This window comes from Sapajus apella, unplaced genomic scaffold (genome assembly GCF_009761245.1).
Source record: "Sapajus apella isolate SASKATOON/1434 unplaced genomic scaffold, GSC_monkey_1.0 scaffold66, whole genome shotgun sequence".
Taxonomy (NCBI): domain Eukaryota; kingdom Metazoa; phylum Chordata; class Mammalia; order Primates; family Cebidae; genus Sapajus; species Sapajus apella.
In genome coordinates, this window is record NW_022437006.1 from 8,455,772 (window position 1) to 8,475,131 (window position 19,360).

Genomic DNA, 19,360 nt, shown 5'->3' on the forward strand with positions numbered 1-19,360 from the left:
GAGGAGCAATATTTTGAACTTCAAATACACTAGAAAACTCAGAGGCTCTGTCATTTACCTATCCCAATGTTCCCCAAAATGAATAGATTTTACATACTTATGTCTCCCATAATTGGTCCACTATCCTATTCTCCATCATTATCACTACTGCCATACAGCAATCTCATTATCTATTCCTAAGATGACTGCAACTGATCTTAATTGGTCTTCCAGGCTGTCACCTTTTCCAGTGCTATCTATTCTCCACACTTGTATCAGAATAATATTTCTAAAGTGTAAATCTGAATGTGACACTTCACACTTCCAGTGGCCAGTTATTGCCCAGCAGTGGTTTTCAAAAGTATTGTGCACAACTCCAAAATCCCACTGGTTTAACACAATAAGAATTAATTTACTGCTCATGTGGCCATTGAACTGGATGATCACTGGGTGGCCTTCCATACAAAGACTCAGGGGCTACGACATGTTTCAGCAAGATGTTCTTTGACTTTCTAGAGTTAGAGCCTTCAGCATATTCAGCAGGCTGGTGACGAAGGAGAGCAGGTGAGGAAGATGCTGTAAAAATTTTCAGGAATAGACCTGGAAGTGGCATGTATCACTTCTTGCATTCCATTGACCAAAACTCAGTTACAGCCTCTGCCTAAGTGCAAGGAATGCTAGGAAATGCTGTTCAGCTCTGTGCCCACAAAGGACAGGGAACAAGCTTGGGGAGTTTCTGGTCAGAGGAGCATTTACAAAATATGCCAAGTCATGTCTCACCCTTGGAAGTGCATTTCAGTGGGTTTGGGATGGAGCTGGAGCTGAGCTGAGTTTTTAAAGTTCCATAGGTGATTCTCTTACAAACATCAATTTGAGAACCACTGATAAATTGCAGATTACTGTCTGGCACTCAAGACTGTATGACAGCTTCTCAGGTTTTCTCTCCCTTGTCCAGTGACTTCTAACTCTGCAGCCACGTTGAACTACTGACAGCTCTCCATTGCAACACTTGTACCACTCAACTCTGCTTTTATTAGATGTCTGGTTTGGAATCTCCTTTTCCACCATAACCACCCAGATCAACTCAAGTATCATCTCTTTTATTAAGTCTTTCTTCATCTTCCCAAATAAAATGTACTGCCCCTCTACTGTGTTCATATATGACCTACCTTTTATCTATTCTGGTATCTTTAGCATTTTCTTCCACTATGTGTTTATATATCTGTGTGTCCTGTTAGATTATAAACTTTTTGCTCCTGCCTATATTGATGACTTGGTGTGAGGGAAGGAATTATACATTAATTATCTTTTGTTATAGTTTCTAACTTAATAAAATTTGACTGAATAACTACATATTAAATAAAATAATGTACTTAGAATTGACTCATTTAGGCCAGGCACGGTGGCTCAAGCCTGTAATCCCAGCACTTTGGAACGCTGAGGCGGGCAGATCACCTAAGGTCAGTAGTTGGAGACCAGCCTGGCTAACATGGTGAAACCCTGTCTCTAGAAAAATACAAAAATTAGGGCTGGGTGCAGTGGCTCACATCTGTAATCCCAGCACTTTGGGAGGCCGAGGTGGGTGGATCACAAGGTCAAGAGATTGAGACCATCATGGCCAACAGGGTGAAAACCCGTCTCTACTAAAAAAAAGTACAAACATTAGTTGGGCATGGTGACAGACGCTTGTAGTCCCAGCTACTCAGAAGGCTGAGGCAGGAGAATCACTTGAACCCGGGAGTCAGAAGTTGCAGTGAGCCAAGATCGTGCCACTGCACTCCAGCCTGGCAACAAAGCAAGTCTCCGTCAAAAAAAAAAAAAAAAAAAAAAAAAATCCCAGATACTTGGGAGGCTGAGGGGAGAACTGCTTGAACTCAGGAGGTGGAGGTTTGCAGTGAGCCAAGACTGCACCACTGCACTCCAGCCTAGGCCACAGAGTGAGACTCCATGTAAAAAAAAAAAAAAAAAAGAAAAAGAATCAACTTATTTATGTAGCATAATATTCTCAAGTTATCTGCATGATAGATGTTGTAAGGGAGTGGACCCTTAATCAAATCCTTTCAGTTAAGAGACAGGCAGGATTATTTCTTACATTCAATATGGGAAATGAGGGGTAAGAATAGCAAATTTTAAAAATCCAATTAAAAGAGAGTATCCCAGTTGAGCCAGAAAAACTTGTACAAAACTATCAGGTAAGGGAGGCCCACGGTAGTGAGTGAGAGCAAACCAGGATCAAGCGTGAGGGAGCTGAAACAAAGAGCAGCCAGTCAGAGGAGGCAGCTGCAAGTTCCCTGCACTAATTTCTGAGATAAGGGTGCTATATCCTCGCCTGACTCTTCAGTCTCTTCTACAACAGCTCTTCATGGGTGAATTGACTGTGACTGATGGGAAGGCAGTAATGACTGACTCTGTATCTTGAGATGCCAGTCTTTAGAAGAAAGGAAATATAATGTCCCCATTCTGTATGTTTTTCCATAGTTCATACGTCTGAGTGCAGACCCATAGCACTTAGTAAGTTTACAGGCAGAATGGGACAGAGTGAAATTGAGATGATGAAACCGGTTGCAATCTTTGACGTGCTGCACTCTGAAAGCCACAACCAGAAAATAAACACAAAGTCGGAAGCTCTAAAACTCAGATGAACTGTGATTATAGCCGTATTCTTATAACTGTTATCTCCGAACTCCCTAGAAACTTATTTACATGTTAAAAACAGCAATTATTTCTCCCGTTTGAAATATGTGGCTCTTGTAATCAATTGTTTGAGTCAATGTTTAGAATTATTCATGAAAGAGTTGTATTTTAATGGCATTTGATGAGAACCAACAGCAGCATCCATTAATTTGATTAGTTGTGTATGGGCTGGAAGAGAAGCCTGGCATCTAGCCCTAAGCGAATCAATAGTGTGAGGTCTGAGGTCCAAGCCAGCCTTGCCAGCCAGGATTCTACACAGAGTGACAACAGTGGGGGAAGGCAAAACATTAGACAAGAAGTGTCTTACGGCTCCTCTTTCTGCAGGCTTGGCATTTTATCATCAGTCACCTCGTATCTAAAGAAGGTGAGTGTAAGCTATTTTTCTACTCCATGCTACTCCATTCCCACACCCTGTTGTCCTTTCTGAAGGACAGAACAAAGGTATTTTTCTGTTTTTTTTTTTTTTTTTAAACCTAAGGACTTAAATATGTGTCATCATCCAAGCCGGAAAAACAAATAAATCTGAATGTTGAAGAAGACAGGAGCAAGAGCCAAGGGCCCAATATCCCTGCAGCGTTCCTCTATTTGAAAGGGTTGCGGAGTAGCTGTCCAAGAGGGCAGAAAAAGAGCCCTTTATGCAAGGGATCCAATATGGACGGAGGTGTGGCCGCAGATGCCACTGAAGCTGGCAAGGTATTGTCATTGTTCCAGAGAAATCTGTCCAGTTTGAAGCAGGAAGCATTCCTGGGAGAAACCAAAGGAGAGGCATACAGAGAGACCAAGCTGGGACATCGACCAGTTTGCACTTTGTGATTGACCAGTCACTTGGCCTCCAATCAAATGGTCTCAGGTTCTGGGCAGGTTACCAGTAGAACTGGATTGTGGACAAGAGACCAGGTTGTATTCTAGTCCCACCCACCAGACACACCATATGGGGGAAAGCAACACCTCGGTGCCTTCCCCATCCCCACACAGGAGAAGCTGGCTCCTGAGAACAGACCTCACTGCTGGGGGCAGGCTGCTGGGACACCACTGGATTTTGTTAGGAGTCACTCAGTGACTGAACAAAGCAAAACCCACAGACCTAAGGACGATGCTCCTGCACAACTGAAATAATGCCAAAGAATAATGCTTTGCTAAGACAGGAAAGACTGAATTTGTTTTTATACCCCTTTTATTAAAAAAAGGGTAATGGGTAGTCCTTTTTATAGCTATAATTAAATCATTATTTGTGTCATTATGTGTTTTAAGTGTATCTTTCCCTCTAGTTTTTTGTTTGGCTCAATCCTATATATCTAGTGCCTCTCTCAGAATATATGATAAATATTTGTGATGATGGACATGTTGATTAGCTTGATTTAATTATTCCACAGTTGTATTAAAAAATCATAGCATCATTTTGCACTCCATAAATACATACAACTATAACTTGTGTATTTACAATAAACTTTTTAAATAACAAGGCTATGTTGAGATGGGAGAGGTGAGCAGGATTCAGATTATGCTTGGGCCTCACTGACCGTGTTGAGGACTTTGTACTTTCTTCTAAAGATAGCAGGAAACCACTAAAGAATTTTAAGCAGAAAATGCATAATTAGGTATAGCATGCTTTAAAAAAAATAAATTCTGACCAGGAAAAGATTTCAAGGTCCCATCAATACAATAAAATAATTAAATCGATTTTGGCTTGACTTTAGTGTCTCAAGATTCCCGCTCCACAAATGATGAAATTATTCACACCAAACTGGCTCCAGGATTCTTTTTCTATGTACTCGCTCTAGGAAGCAGGGTCATGGTGACAGATAATTGTTGGGCCACCCAGCTGAAGGGCCTCAGAAAAGGCTCTTGTAAGTCAATTCTTTATAAGGACACAAAGAATTACCTGCAAAGATTTCATTTCACATAACAAAGTGAAATATATACTGTTCTTCAAAAAGTTAACCTACGCCTAGACAGGGAAGAAATAGGCAGATATGTCTGGGTTTATATATACAAAAATAGAAAGGTACTCATAGTGTCTCAGTTCTAGCTCCTTTAAATTAAAACAAAACAAAAACACTTCAGTTTTGCAAAGAGTTCTCACAAAACAGCAAGAATACCAATACAAACTCTCTTAAAGACTTGTGGTATTTGCCATTATCACAAGTTTTTAAGAGAGTTTGTATTGGTATTCTTGCATTGTGGAAGATAGTGTGGCAATTCCTCAAGGACCTAGAAATAGAAATTCCATTTGACCCAGCAACCCCATTACTGGGTATATATTCAAAGGATTATAAATTATTCTATTATAAGGACACATGCACACGAATGTTCATTGTGGAACTGTTTACAATAGCAAAGACTTGGAACCAACCCAAATGCCCATCGATGATAGACTGCACAGGGAAAATGTGGCACATACACACCATGGAATACTATGCAGCCATAAAAAACGATGAGTTCATGTCCTTTGTAGGGACATGGATGAACCTGGAAACCATCATTCTCAGCAAACTGACACAAGAACAGAAAATCAAATACCACATGTTCTCACTCATAGGTGGGTGTTGAACAATGAGAACACATGGACACAGGGAGGGGAGCATCACACACTGAGCTCTGTCGGGGGAAATAGGGGAGGGACAGTGGGGGGTGGGGAGTTGGAGAAAGATAGCATGGGGAGAAATGCCAGATACAGGTGATGGGGAGGAAGGCAGCAAATCACACTGCCATGTGTGTACCTATGCAACAATCTTGCATGTTCTTCACATGTACCCCAAAACCTAAAATGCAAAAAAAAAAGACTTGTGGTAGACATGAAGAAGTGTTGCCCAGATCCCCTACAAAGCACTTGCTGTTCAGCAGCAGGGAATATACTCAGTGAACAGCTTCCAGCTCCTTTAGGGTCTGTCTCAGCTGTAGAGAGCCACCTTACCCAGGGACATAGTCTTCCTGGAGCAATACACATTCTGTCATGGAGCTATGACCTAAGGCCAGAAGTGCCACTGGATGATTAAGCTCCACAGGAAGGCCCGGGAGATGAACATTGGCCAAGAACAAAGAAATGCATTGGTAAACGGGGCAATGGCATCATCTAAGCATCGACAACCACATACTCAACCTAATAGTAGCTCCAATCACAGCTGCTGTGCCAGCTGCAGTATTTTTGCTAGAACAGTGGTGGCTCTAGCAACCACTGGAGCTACAGAGGGCCATAGCTATTGCTAAGAAAGGTTTTTATTTACTTGGACTTACAGCAATGGAGTAATAACACCCCAAAACAACTAAGGCCATGTGGTGGTGCTTAAATAATAGAATCTAGGGAGTAACCATTAATTGTGATTCCTGGCAAGGTTAGAGTGGCTTGCAATGGGTCAGATCTACAGAAAATAAAGATGTGTCTTTACAGACAAATGAAATTGGCAGTGGACTAAGGTAATACTCAGCCTGCTCCAGGAGAAGAAATTAAGTACAGAGGATCAGAAGACTACGCATAATCACCCTGATAAGTTATTACCCTTGTTCAGTTTCTAGATCTGAGCCAATTTAAGACCTGAAGCCCATTGATCAAAGAGATAACTAGATCCTCAGGAAGAAAGATCCTAAAACACCATAGCATTTACTATGATAATGATTCTACCAAGCTTTCCTTCAAATGGATCTATAGCCAGTTAGTCAGGTAAGTGTGTAAGGGAGAAGAAGAATACTAAAATATTTTGAGGACTGTTGGACACAGGCTTTGAATTGACAGTGCTATTTGGAGACCCAAAGTGTTTGTCTTAATCTACCAGAATACCTGAGATTAGATACTTTATTAAAAAAAAAAGAAAGAAAGAAATTTATTACTTACAATTCTGAAGGCTGGGAAGTGTAAGGGCATGGTGCCTGCATCTGATGAGAGCCTTCCCTCTGTGTCATAACATGGCAGAGGGCATTACATGGTGAGAGGGCAAGAGTGTGTCAGCTCAGGTCTCTCTTCCTCTTCCTATAAAGCCATCAGATTTCCATTATGGAGCTCCACCTTGATGACCTTGTCTAATCCTAATTACCTCCAAAAGGCCACATCTCCCATCAACATATGAATTTTAGGATTAAGTTTCAACACATTAAATTTGGGGATGTGTTCAAACCACAACAGTGTCATAATAGTTTGTTGTTACATTGAGGAGCACTCAGAAACCAAGTTATAAATGGAGTCCTGGCCAAAATCTGGCTTGCAATAAGTCTACTGGGTCCATGGACCTGCCTTGTAGTCACGTCTCCCATCCCTGAATGTATAGTTGAGATTGATATATTTAACACCTGAAGTGACCTCCACATTTTGTCCTTGGCCTATAGACTGAAAGCTATCATAGTGAAGAAGGCCAAGCAGAAGTCTCTAAAACCAACCATCTATGCCTAGCCAAGATAGTAACTTAAAAAATATTGCACCAGCCAGGTGTGGTGGCTCACGCCTGCAATTCCAGCACTTTGGGAGCCCAAGGTGGGCGGATCACGAGGTCAAGAGATCAACACCATCCTGGCCACCATGGTGAAACCCCATCTCTACTAAAAATACAAAAATTAGCTGAGTGTGGTGACACACACCTGTAGTCCCAGCTACTCCGGAGGCTGAGGCAGGAGAATTGTTTGAACCCAGGAGGCAGAGGTTGCAGTGAGCTAAGATCGCACCACTGCACTCCAGCCTGGCACCTGGTAACGGAGCAAGACTCTCTCTAAAGATATATATATATATATATATATATATATATATATTGCACCAGAGCAAGGAAGAGTAGAAATTAATGCCACTCTTGAAGATCTCTAGATGCCAGGGTAGTCATCCTTATCATATCTCTACTTATTTTACCAGTCTGATCTCTGGAGAAAGTAGGTGAATCCTGAAGGTAAAATATTACTACAAATTAAACCAAATTGCAGTTCCAACCACAGAAACTGTGCCAAATTCAATATTTTTGCTAGAGCAGATTAATATGTCTTCAAGTACAGTATATGCAGAGATTAATTTATCAGATAGATTCTTTTCTATCTTAATCAGAAAAGATTATTGGAAACCATTGGCATTTACATGAATCAGGTGAAAATATGCATGCATAGTTTTACCGAAGGATAACTTTCCTACTGCAGTCACAACATAGTCCAAAGAAATCTGGACCATGTAGACATCCTAGGGAACTTCACACTGATCAACTTCAACAACGATACTACAGTTAGAGGGGCAAATGAGCATGAGACAGCTGGCATACAGGAGGTCTTGGTGGCAGATATATGCTCAACAGGGTAGGATACGGGCCCTGAGAAAATTGTGGGGCCTGAAACATTTATAAAATTTCAGGTGGCCCTGTGTTCAGTAACATGCTGACACCCCTTGCAAATTCCCAAATTTCCAAATTAGTGTACCTTGTACTTTCTGCCACCAAAATAAGGAGGAGGAGGAGGAGGAGGAGGAGGAGAAGGAGAAGGAGGAGGAGCAGCAGCAGCATAATATCTAATGAGCTACTGTATTAGTCCATTTTCATGCTGCTGATAAGGAAGTACCAGAGACTAGGCAATTTACAAAAAAAAAAAAAAAAAAGGGTTTAATGGGTTCACAGTTCCACATGGCTGGGGAGGCCTCACAATCATTGCAGAAGGTGAAAGGCACATCTTACATGGCAACAGACAAGAGAAGAGAACTTACCAAAACAGAGATATAGACCAATGGAACAGAACAGAGGCCTCGGAAGCAATGCCACACATCTACAACCATCTAATCTTTGACAAACGTGACAAAAACAAGCAATGGGGAAAGGATTCCCTATTTAATAAATGATGTTGGGAAAACTGGCTAGCCATGGGCAGAAAGCAGAAACTGGACCCCTTCCTGACACCTTACACTAAAATTAACTCCAGGTGGATTAAAGACTTAAACGTAAGACCTAACACCATAAAAACCCTAGAAGAAAATCTAGACAAAAACATTCAGGACATAGGCATAGGCAAGGAGTTCATGACTAACACACCAAAAGCATTGGCAACAAAAGTTAAAACAGAAAAATGGGACCTAATCAAAATCCACAGCTTCTGCATAGCAAAAGAAGCAATCATTAGAGTGAACAGGCAACCAACAGAATGGGAAAAAATTTTTGCAATCTACCCATCTGACAAAGGGCTAATATCCAGAATTTACAAAGAACTAAAACAGATTTACAAGAAAAAACACACAAACCCATCAAAAGTGGGCAAAGGATATAAACAGACACTTTACAAAAGAAGACATATATGAAACCAACAAACGTATGAAAAAATGCTCATCATCACTGGTCATTAGAGAAATGCAAATCAAAACTACATTGAGATACCATCTCATGCCAGTTAGAATGGCGATCATTAAAAAATCTGGAGACAGATGCTGGAGAGGATGTGGAGAAATAGGAACACTTTTACACTGTTAGTGGAAGTGTAAATTAGTTCAACCATTGTGGAAGACAGTGTGGCAATTCCTCAAGGACCTAGAAATAGAAATTCCATTTGACCCAGCAATCCCGTTACTGGGTATATATCCAAAGGATTATAAATCATTCTATTGTAAGGACACATGCACATGAATGTTCATAGTGGCACAGTTTACAATAGCAAAGACTTGGAACCAACCCAAATGCCCATTGATGATAGACTGGACAGGGAAAATGTGGCACATATACGCCATGGAATACTATGCAGCCATAAAAAACGATGAGTTTGTGTCCTTTGTAGGGACATGGATGAAACTGGAAACCATCATTCTCAGCAAACTAACACAAGAACAGAAAATCAAACACCACATGTTCTGACTCATAGGTGGGTGTTGAACAATGAGAACACATGGACACAGGGAGGGGAGCATCACACACTGGGGTCTGTCGGGGGGGAACTAGGGGAGGGACAGCAGGGGGTGGGGAGTTGGGGAGGGATAACATGGGGAGAAATGCCAGATAGAGGTGATGGGGAGGAAGGCAGCAAACCACACTGCCATGTGTGTACCTATGCAACAATCTTACATGTTCTTTACATGTACCCCAAAACCTAACATGCAATAAAACATATATATATATATATATATATATATATATATATATATATATAAAGAGAAGAGAACTTGTGCAAAGAAACTCCCCTTTTTATAAACGTCATATCTCACTCACGAGAACTCACTATCATGGGAACAGAATGGGAAAGACCTACCTCTATGATTCAATTACCTCCCCCCAGGTCCCTCCCATAGCATGTGGGAATTCGAGATGAGATTTGGGTGTGAACACAGCCAAACCATATCAGCTACATTACACACAGAAAAATACTTTTCCAGTTGATATACCAGGCAATGGGAAAGGCTTCCAGGTTTCAGTGGGGTTGTTAAGTCTAGAGCAGAAGAGGACTCTACAGCAGGTCCACGATGCACAGCAAGCAAGTCTGCCACCACTTGGGCCATAAATGGGTAAACCCAATGGTGTTGGAGGTATCAGTGGCGAGAAAAGAGGCCAAGTGGAGCCTGTCTCATGCCCCAGTGGGAGATCACAACACAGGTGTCTGGGTTTCTGAAGCAATATAATCTACAGCAGGTAATTACATGTTTTTTTGAAAAATAACTTCTGACATAGTACTGGCCCTGGCTAGAGATTGGGTATTTTACCATGGCACAACACATGACCATGCAATTCAATTGCTCATCATGGGCTGGGTCCTATCAGTCCTAGTCATAAGGTTGGGCAGGACCAGCAATAGTTCATCATAAGATGGAAGTGGTACACCCAGCATCAAGCACAAGCAGGACCAGAGAACGAAAGTAAGCTGCATGAGCAGGTAGTCCAGGTCCAGACACCCAGAGCTTCCCCCTTTATTATAATAGCATTCCCTTCTCAACTCACACCTCCGGACATTTGCTGGACACTAACTGACCAACTACTAGAAAGGAAAAATATTAACCTTGGCTTATGGATGGCTTGGCTTGGTATGCAGACATCAACTGAAAATGGACAGCAACCATAGCTTATTTATGGATGGCAATGAAAAACATTGAAAAAGGATATTTTTCCCAAAGATCAATGCTTTGGTTTGTTTACCTGGTCATATGCTTTGTGTGGAGAGAAAAGTAACACACAGTTGGAATATATATGAATTTATGGATTGTGACAAGTGGCCTAATTGACTGGTCAGGGGTTGTGGAAGAATATGGATGGACGTGAGTGATCACAAAATATGAAGATCTTTATAACACATGTTAATGCCTGCAAGAAAGCATTCACTACCAAAAAGAATTAAACAACCAACAGACAAACGACTCAGCAGTGGATAGCAGTATCTGTCATCAGACAACCTAGGTGAAAATACATGTAGGATACATTTGTCTTTTTTTTCTAAGCCTTTTTGTTTGTGTTATCAGGAAAATGCTAAGGCTGAGTCATAATAGCAAAAAATTAACCAGAAACAAACTACAATAGGCAAGCTAGACTGTCAGCCCCTACATGAAGAAACCAGAGCAGCCCACTAAAGACATATCATGTTGTGAAAGATGTTTTGTTTGTCATAGTCTAGAGAAATTTTTTTTTAGCAAAATCAGTTAATTTGTGCTCATTAAGACAGCAAAAACAATCTGTCAACCTGACCCTCTCCACCATCTTTCTGGGAGCCTTGGGGCTGTCCAGAAGCTATGGGGAGACCTGGCTGCTTGACAGCTGTTTAGAATATTCCATGAGATGCTGCCATGAATAGGAATTTTAAAATAAGTGCAGTGAGGTTTTCCTCATTCTGCCTGAGTGTTCAAAGACCATCTAAGGATATTGGAATGATTTTCAAAAGCTTACATTAATTAATGAATATTGGATCAGATGCCCTCTTGCATCCAAAGAGCACATTTATTCTGTCATCTTGGGACCAAAAAGCAAAATATAGAAGATTAGCAAAGGAAAAAATATAACAAATTCACAGAAAAAGTCCTACTTTCATTGTACCATTAATAATTACCTTTGTTGAACACATGCAGAAATATCTGATAATCCATGACAAATGGGAATTCATTTATTCTAGACTCCTACGGGCTGAAGTGGCAGTGAGTCATCATTACTTGGTGATAAGAAAAGGTGTCTTCATCAGTATCTCTTCTGCTGTGGTCAGTTTACGTTTGTCATCAGAAAAGAAGATAATCGAGGCTTCATGGGAGCCAGATCTGATACTGAATTGCAAAAATGCATGTCTCTATTGGCAGATGAAGGAGAGCCCACCAGAGCATGCTTTCTGAAGTTTTCTTCTCCAAGCACTGGTAGGTTTTGGAACTTTTATATTGTTTTGCAAAACAAACTTCCACATCAAATAGCAGTCACCACACTAAAACTGAGCAAAGACTGACATACTTTGTTATTCTGAGGATCTGTAAGCACAAATGCTTGTATACACACACACACAGCACACACATACACAGAGTGAAACATTTTAGCACATGTAGTAAGGTAATGGCTAGGTTTTCCTAAGTATACTTGTTTTATTGGCAAAATAGGAACACATTAAATGTAATGATATTCCTTCATACATTATCCTATGATACATGTGTCCTTGATATGATTATTGGCCACTTGGCAACCAAAACCATGCCCTATAAAGCTCTCTGTTTTAAACAGCACCTGTAAAAATGCATGTTGATGGGTGAATAAATGAAGGAGTAAAGGAATGAATGAATGGATGGATGGATGAATACAATGTAAGTAGTATGAGAGCTTAGCATAATACTTGGCCTCACCACTTGTATTTTCTTAACTAATCTCTTGAAATTTGCTCCTGCAAACTACCCAGAATCCAATAATACCTCCCTGAAGTGTTCTCATTTCAATTATTAACCCTGTGGACTACTAAGCCCCATGGGCATTTAAGAGCAATTGTAAGTCTGCTTAGTCCATTATTGTCATTGATTCCTTCATTGCCATATATGGTTACTGTTGGAAATTGGTCCCTTGTAGTCACATGGCTTGTTTCACACTGCTGACTAATCTCAAATCATGGGAGTTCACCATAGAGTTTCTGATAATATTGAACCTTAGAAGAGGTGACAGAGGTCTCTCTTACCTAAGGAGGCTTTTTGGCCCCCATATGCCAATTTCCTCACCTTTATATAGCAGGGGGTGTTGACAGGGACCTCCCTTGTCAGGCTGCCAAATGTTCTGCTCTTTCTTCCTTAAAGGAAATCAGCTTTACCTCTACCTAACTAACAAGTACTGTACTGCTCAACTGACTCCTGCCTGAATACAGAAGACCTGAGGCAAGGTAAAATGTGAGTCTATCCAACAAAGAAAATGCAAAAGCTAGTTAATCTGCAAATTAGAGTTCTTGCCCGATACTGCACTGCAATGATCCCATTAACATATATTAAGTACGGTGTCCCAGCCCTTTGTTAAGCAGTTCACACTCATTAGCTCCTATAATCCCCACACAATTTCTGTGACAGGCACAATTCTTACCTCTTTTTTACAGATTTGAAAACTGAGGTCAGGTGAATTTCAGGACCTTGGACTTGCAGAACCAGTAAGGGTGAAACCATATTTAAATGAAGAACATCTAGCCTGTGTCACAGCTCTGTCCTGTGCTATATACATCTATGCTTTGTGCAAGCGGCAGAGTGGGCAGGCAGCAGGAGGCATGGAAAGGAGAGATGGAAGATGGTGCAGGTCGGCTCATACACTGCCATGCATGGCTCCACAGACAGAATTATTTTTCATGTACCCTCTGAAGCTCTTCATTGAATTTAAGGTGAAGAAATCTCAGTCTCATGGTATCAAATTGGATTACAGACATATTGTATAATTGCATACTCCCATTTTCTGCAGAATTCTATTAGAATCAACACACTTAGAATCCATACATGTTGGAATATGTTGTTTCTTTGGCCAGTCTTTGTTCTGATATGCTCATGCCTTATTGCTCCTTTAGAAACCAATTTTCTCAAATGCAGAGCCTAAGAAAAAAATTGCTGGTGTAAAGGCCACTTTTGGCTTTTGCTGTATTCTTCTATTGGCAGAGGATTTTACATGGTGCCAAAGATAAGCAAATAACAAGTAGACTTGAAAAGATATTGTTTTTAATGGTCAAAAAAATCTCCTATTATGGGTAGTTGTATATTTTTGTAGAACGTCAGGATTTACATAAGCAAATGATTCTTCTTTCCTTGAAATCATTTCTCTTCTTGAATCCCAGATCTTGGTGTTACCGTAAATGCAACTTACTTTAAAACACGTCACCCTAGACAGAGTGATGTAAATGTGTGCATGTTTGTTTAAAGTACACTCTAGGGAAGTCAGCTGTCCTAATAGAAACTCTTATTTCTTGGATGGTCAGCTAGCAAGGTCCCATCACATCTGAAAGTCCACACTCTAAAGTACCTTTAAACTGTTCCAGCTATGTTGGCTTTGGATATGATATTGTTATGTAGTATAATGAATTTCAGAAACAAGACCTCCTTGGTAAAATTAGTGATAGTTAAGATTTGAGGACACTTTAATGATACTTCTAATTCTTGCATAAGCCTTGAATAAGTGTTCTAACAAGCTCTTTGGTCTCACTTTAGAAAAGACACTCAAGACTTGATCCCCAGAGGGCCCTCTGGGTCCGGCCACTGAAACAGAGGATGCAAGTTTCCTGATTGTTATTAAAATGGTGGCTGAATCCTGCCTCTATTATTCAGTCAGTCTCAAATGAACTTTTAAAGTAAGCTTGAGTCAGTTACTTAAAAGGACAGACAGATGGCCTGTCAACAAGGTTACAAGACAGGTTGTGTGCACTGTTTCATGCCCACTTAGAAAATATTTAATACATGTCTAAATGTGTGGCAATATTTGATCTGAGAGCTGCTTTCATTATACATTCCACCCTTATTGCATAACAGCTAAACTTCATCACCTCAAATTTTTAAAGGCTACTGTTATCTACCTAAGATTGGTGCACCTTCCAACAGATTTGAGTCTGTTTACACTTCACTCTTGTCACCACTCATCCACTTATACAAGCTAGAAACCGGAATCAACTTCAACATTACCCTATTTCTTTTTAAGAGGCAGGATCTCTCTCTTTCTCTCTGTCATCCAGGTTAGAGTGCACTGGCACAGTCATAGCACATTGCAGCCTCAAACTCCTGGGCTCAAGTGATCCTCCTGCTTCAGCCTCCTGAGTGGCTAGGACCACAGGCAAATGCCACTACTCCGAGCTGATTTTTTTTCTTTTCTGTTTTTTTTTTAGGGGTGGGGTTTCACTATGTTGCCTAGGCTGGTCTCAAACTCCTGGCTTCAAGTGATTCTCCTACTTTGGCCTCCCAAAGTGCTGGGATTATAGGCATGAGCCATCATGCTTGTAGTAACTCTCCTTTTTTGTAATAAATTGGACCATGCAGCAAATCTAAAACTTTCTAGTATACTTCAGATTCCCTCTTCTCTATCTCCACTGCTGCTCCACAGATTAGCTTTTTGTATCTATTACACGAACTGTTGCCACAGACCACAGATGTCTTTCACATTAATCTTTCCTTTCATATTGCTGCCATAATATTTCTCAAGGGTAACTATGTCATCCACTGTTCAGAAACCTTCAATAATCATTCCCCCTTTTAATAACAGAATAAAGCAGAATTCCTTCAGTTGGCATTCAAGGACTATCACAGTCAGCTGCAGTTTACTTTCTGGCTTCATCTCCTCCTTCCAGTTCTCCTACATTTGCCACACACATGCCAGTCACTGCCAAGGTCTTTACTATTGCTCCTGGGGCTCCCTCTGCCTAGGATGCACACCTTTCCTTCTGCATGCCTCAGAGCTTAATGTAAATGTCACCTTCTCCACTAATCTTTCCTGATCCCCTTAAGCAGAAGTAATCCTTGCTGTTTTTATTACTACATGTCTCTAAATTTGATGAGTATCATAATTAGATGTTTTATCCTATCTCCCCTAGTAAATTGTGTTTTGAAGGCACTGATAATATATATATCCTTCATTTTATGTTCTTTACAGCACAATACTATGTATTCAGTTAATACGTTTGAATTGTACAGTATGTATCCATTATCAGTCTAACTTAGTGGTTTTTTAAATGTCTACACTAAGAGCAGTAGGGTTCAAATTTAAGTAAATATGAGAACCATGGTAGTTGTGGTGGTGAAGCAGGAGCAAGAGGGATTTATATTAACAGATTCTGACACCCCTCATCCTAAGATCTTGACTCAGGACTAGGACATGAACTTTTAAACACATATCCCAGGTAATCCTGAAACAGATGGTCTCAAGACCACACGCTGGTTTGTGAGTCAGTGGCAGAACATGAACAAGGAAATACTAATGTGAGTTGGGAGAACTTGCTGGCACTGGGAAAGGAAGCTAGTAGGCAGAGCAAATAGCTCTCTGGGTTCTGTGTCTTCGAATCATGCCAATCAACCCAAATTAGTGTCCTAGAGTTTCACTGTTTTGCAAACTGATCTACAAAAAATTCATACTTTTGAACTACACTTAAAGAGCCCCTGCAGGAATTCATCAATGTTGATTGTTTCCTTACTTTGAACATAACCTACTTGAAGTTGTCAAACAGAATGTAATATTTGGGCTGGGAAGTGGGCAATGGGGTGGAAGTGTAGAAAGAAAGCCTAATTAGAATCCTGTCTCTGAAGGCTAAAACAATTTGCAACAATCAGTGATAGTCCTTCTGTTATCACTAATTGAACTGATTAAATGTAATTGCAGTCTGGGCATGGTGGCTTCCAATTATAATCCCAGCACTTTAGGACTTTGGGAGGCCAAGGCGGGTGGATCGTCTGAGGTCAGGAGTTCAGGACCAGCATGGCCAACATGTCAAAATCCTACCTCTACTAAAAATACAGAAAAAAAATTGTAGTCAAGTGTTGTGGCACACACCTGTATTCCTGGCTACTCAGGAGGCCGAGGGAGGAGAACTGCTTGAACCTAGGAGGTGAGGGTTGCAGTAAGCCAAGATCATGCCACTGTACTCAAAACTGGGTGACAGAGCAAGACTCTATCTCAAATAATAATGAAAATAAACACCATGGAATACTATGCAGCCATAAAAAAACGATGAGTTCGTGTCCTTTGTATGGACTTGGATGAATCTGGAAACATCATTCTCAGCAAACTGACACAAGAACAGAAAACCAAACACTGCATGTTCTCACTCATAGGCAGGTATTGAACAATGAGAGCACATGGAGGGAAGCATCACACACTGGGGTCTGTTGGGGGGGGGGGCAGGGGAGGGACGGCAGTGGGTGGGAAGGTTGGAGAGAGATAACATGGGTAGAAGTGCCAGATATAGGTGACGGGAGGGTGGAGGCAGCAAACCACCTTGCCATGTATGTACCTATGTAGCAATCTTACATCATCTGCACATGTACCCTAGAACCTAAAGTACATAATAAAAAAGCAATTGCATTATAATAAACAAATGGAAGTTGATCATCTAAATGTATACAATACCTTCAGTTTCAGCTACAACATGTCAAAAGCTTGAAAGTCATTACTTCCATCCTTAAAAGAAAAAACCCAACATATTGAAAATCAATAACTTGCTTTCAATTCATCAGAGAACTGAGTTCAGGGGAAAATCTGTGTCCCTGAAATTTGGAAAAATAGATGAACACATAGAATCATGGCCAAACACAGAGAATCATAGCCAAATATAGAGAATCACAGCTGAGATTAGCTTATCTGCTGCAGAAGCCATAAGAGCTATAAACTGGTAGAAACCCTTTCATGATATTTTGATGAATTGCTAAAGGCCAAGAGTAAACTAGCTTAGAGTAAGAATTCTTAGGCACCCAGTCCTAGGAGGGCTCTCACACTTTTCTGAGTTTTATCTCCTGGAATCCCCAGATTCTCGTGGTGAACAAACCAAAAAAAAAAAACAAAACAAAAAAAAAAAAACAAACAAAAACACCATCACCACCACCAACAACAAAAAAAAACCAAACAAACAAAACCTTCATATTTTTGGTAGGAGGAGGGGTAAATAAATCATTTTCAGAGAAACCCAAAACATGCCCTATGACAAAAGCCTAATCTCTAGGAGAAACAACTTTAGCTAATCCTTATACCACCAGTGAGAAAGGTGTTTATCCAATCCCAGTTTCCTCCAGCCTTTCTGTCTCACCTAAGGAGAGAGTAAACAAGTTAAGAAACACTGTAAAAGTCACAGTGCAGGCACACAGACCCTCTAAAACACAGATACCATCAAAATATTATAGAATATTTATTCTCTTGTACCTTATCACCACAGGGCTTCAGTATAATAAGAGTGGAGAGCTGCAAGACACAGATTCTATTTAAGAAGTAGCTTTTTGGGAAGCCAAACACAAGAGGGGAGACATAAATGAGGAAACTGAAGCCTCTGGCAACTACATCTGCCATAAACATAAACACACAACCCCACCCCCAGCCAGATAAACATAAAACTTTTTACTAAAGGCCTGTTTCCCTCAGTTCCTATTACTCAGTATCTGTCCAGATTTCAACAAAATACTACAAGTCACGCCAAAAGACAAGAAAAAAAAAGTAGAATCTAATGAGACAAAACAAGTATAACAACAAAATTCAACTATGATATAGACTTGGGGATTATTAGACAGGGAATTTAAATACTATGATTATGATGTTAAAGTCTCTAGAATAAAAAATAGACATGTAAGAACAGATGGGTTCTGTAAGCAGAGAGATGGAAACTTAAAGAGTGAACAGGAAATGCTAGTCAAAAACACTGTAACAGCAATGAAGAATACCTTTGATGGGTTCATCAGGAGAGTGAACATGGACAACAAAAGAATCAGTGGACTTGGAAATATGGTAACAGAAACTTTCAGAGATATAAAGAGAAAATACAAAAGATTATAAAAATTTAAAAGTAGAGAGCATCCAGGAACTGTGGGGCAGTTTCAAAAGGTATAACATTCATGTACTTGGAATGACAAAAGAAAAAGAAGAGGAGGACAGAAGAAATATTAAAAGCAATAATGTGTGAGATTTTCAAAAGTTAGTAACAAACACCAAATCACAGATAAAGGAAGCTTAGAAAACACCAAGTAGGATAAATATGAAATAATCGACACCTTGGCATATCATATTAAAACTGCAGAAAACACACACACACACACACACACACACACACACATATACATACGCACACATGCACACACACATACACATAGAGAGAGAGAGAAAAAGAGAGAGAGAATTTTTTAAGCCAGAAAGAAAAAAAAATACTTCACCTATAGAAAAATAAGGATGTAAATTATATTGGACTTCTCAGAAACCATGCACATCAGAAGAGAGTGAAGTGAAATATTTAAAGTATTGAAAGAAAAACAATACCACCAACCTAGAATGTTATTCCCGACAAAGTTGTTTTCAAAAAAGGAAAAATACAGCCTTTCTCAGACAGATAAAAACTGAAGTGGTTTTCTGTAAGTAGACCTGCCCTGTAAGAAACATTAGAAGAAGTTCTTCAGAGAAAAAAATTATATAGGTCAGAATTTTGATCTTCATAAGAAAGAAAGAGCTTCAGAGAAGGAATAAAGGAAATCAAATAAAAAATCAAGAAAGGAGAGAAAAATGTAATTATATTAAAGGTTTAATTGAAGCCAGCCAGAGAGGGTAGAAAAAGAAAGCAATATATTTGTTAATGCAACCAATAGAAAACAGTTGCACACGTAGTAGATGTTAAA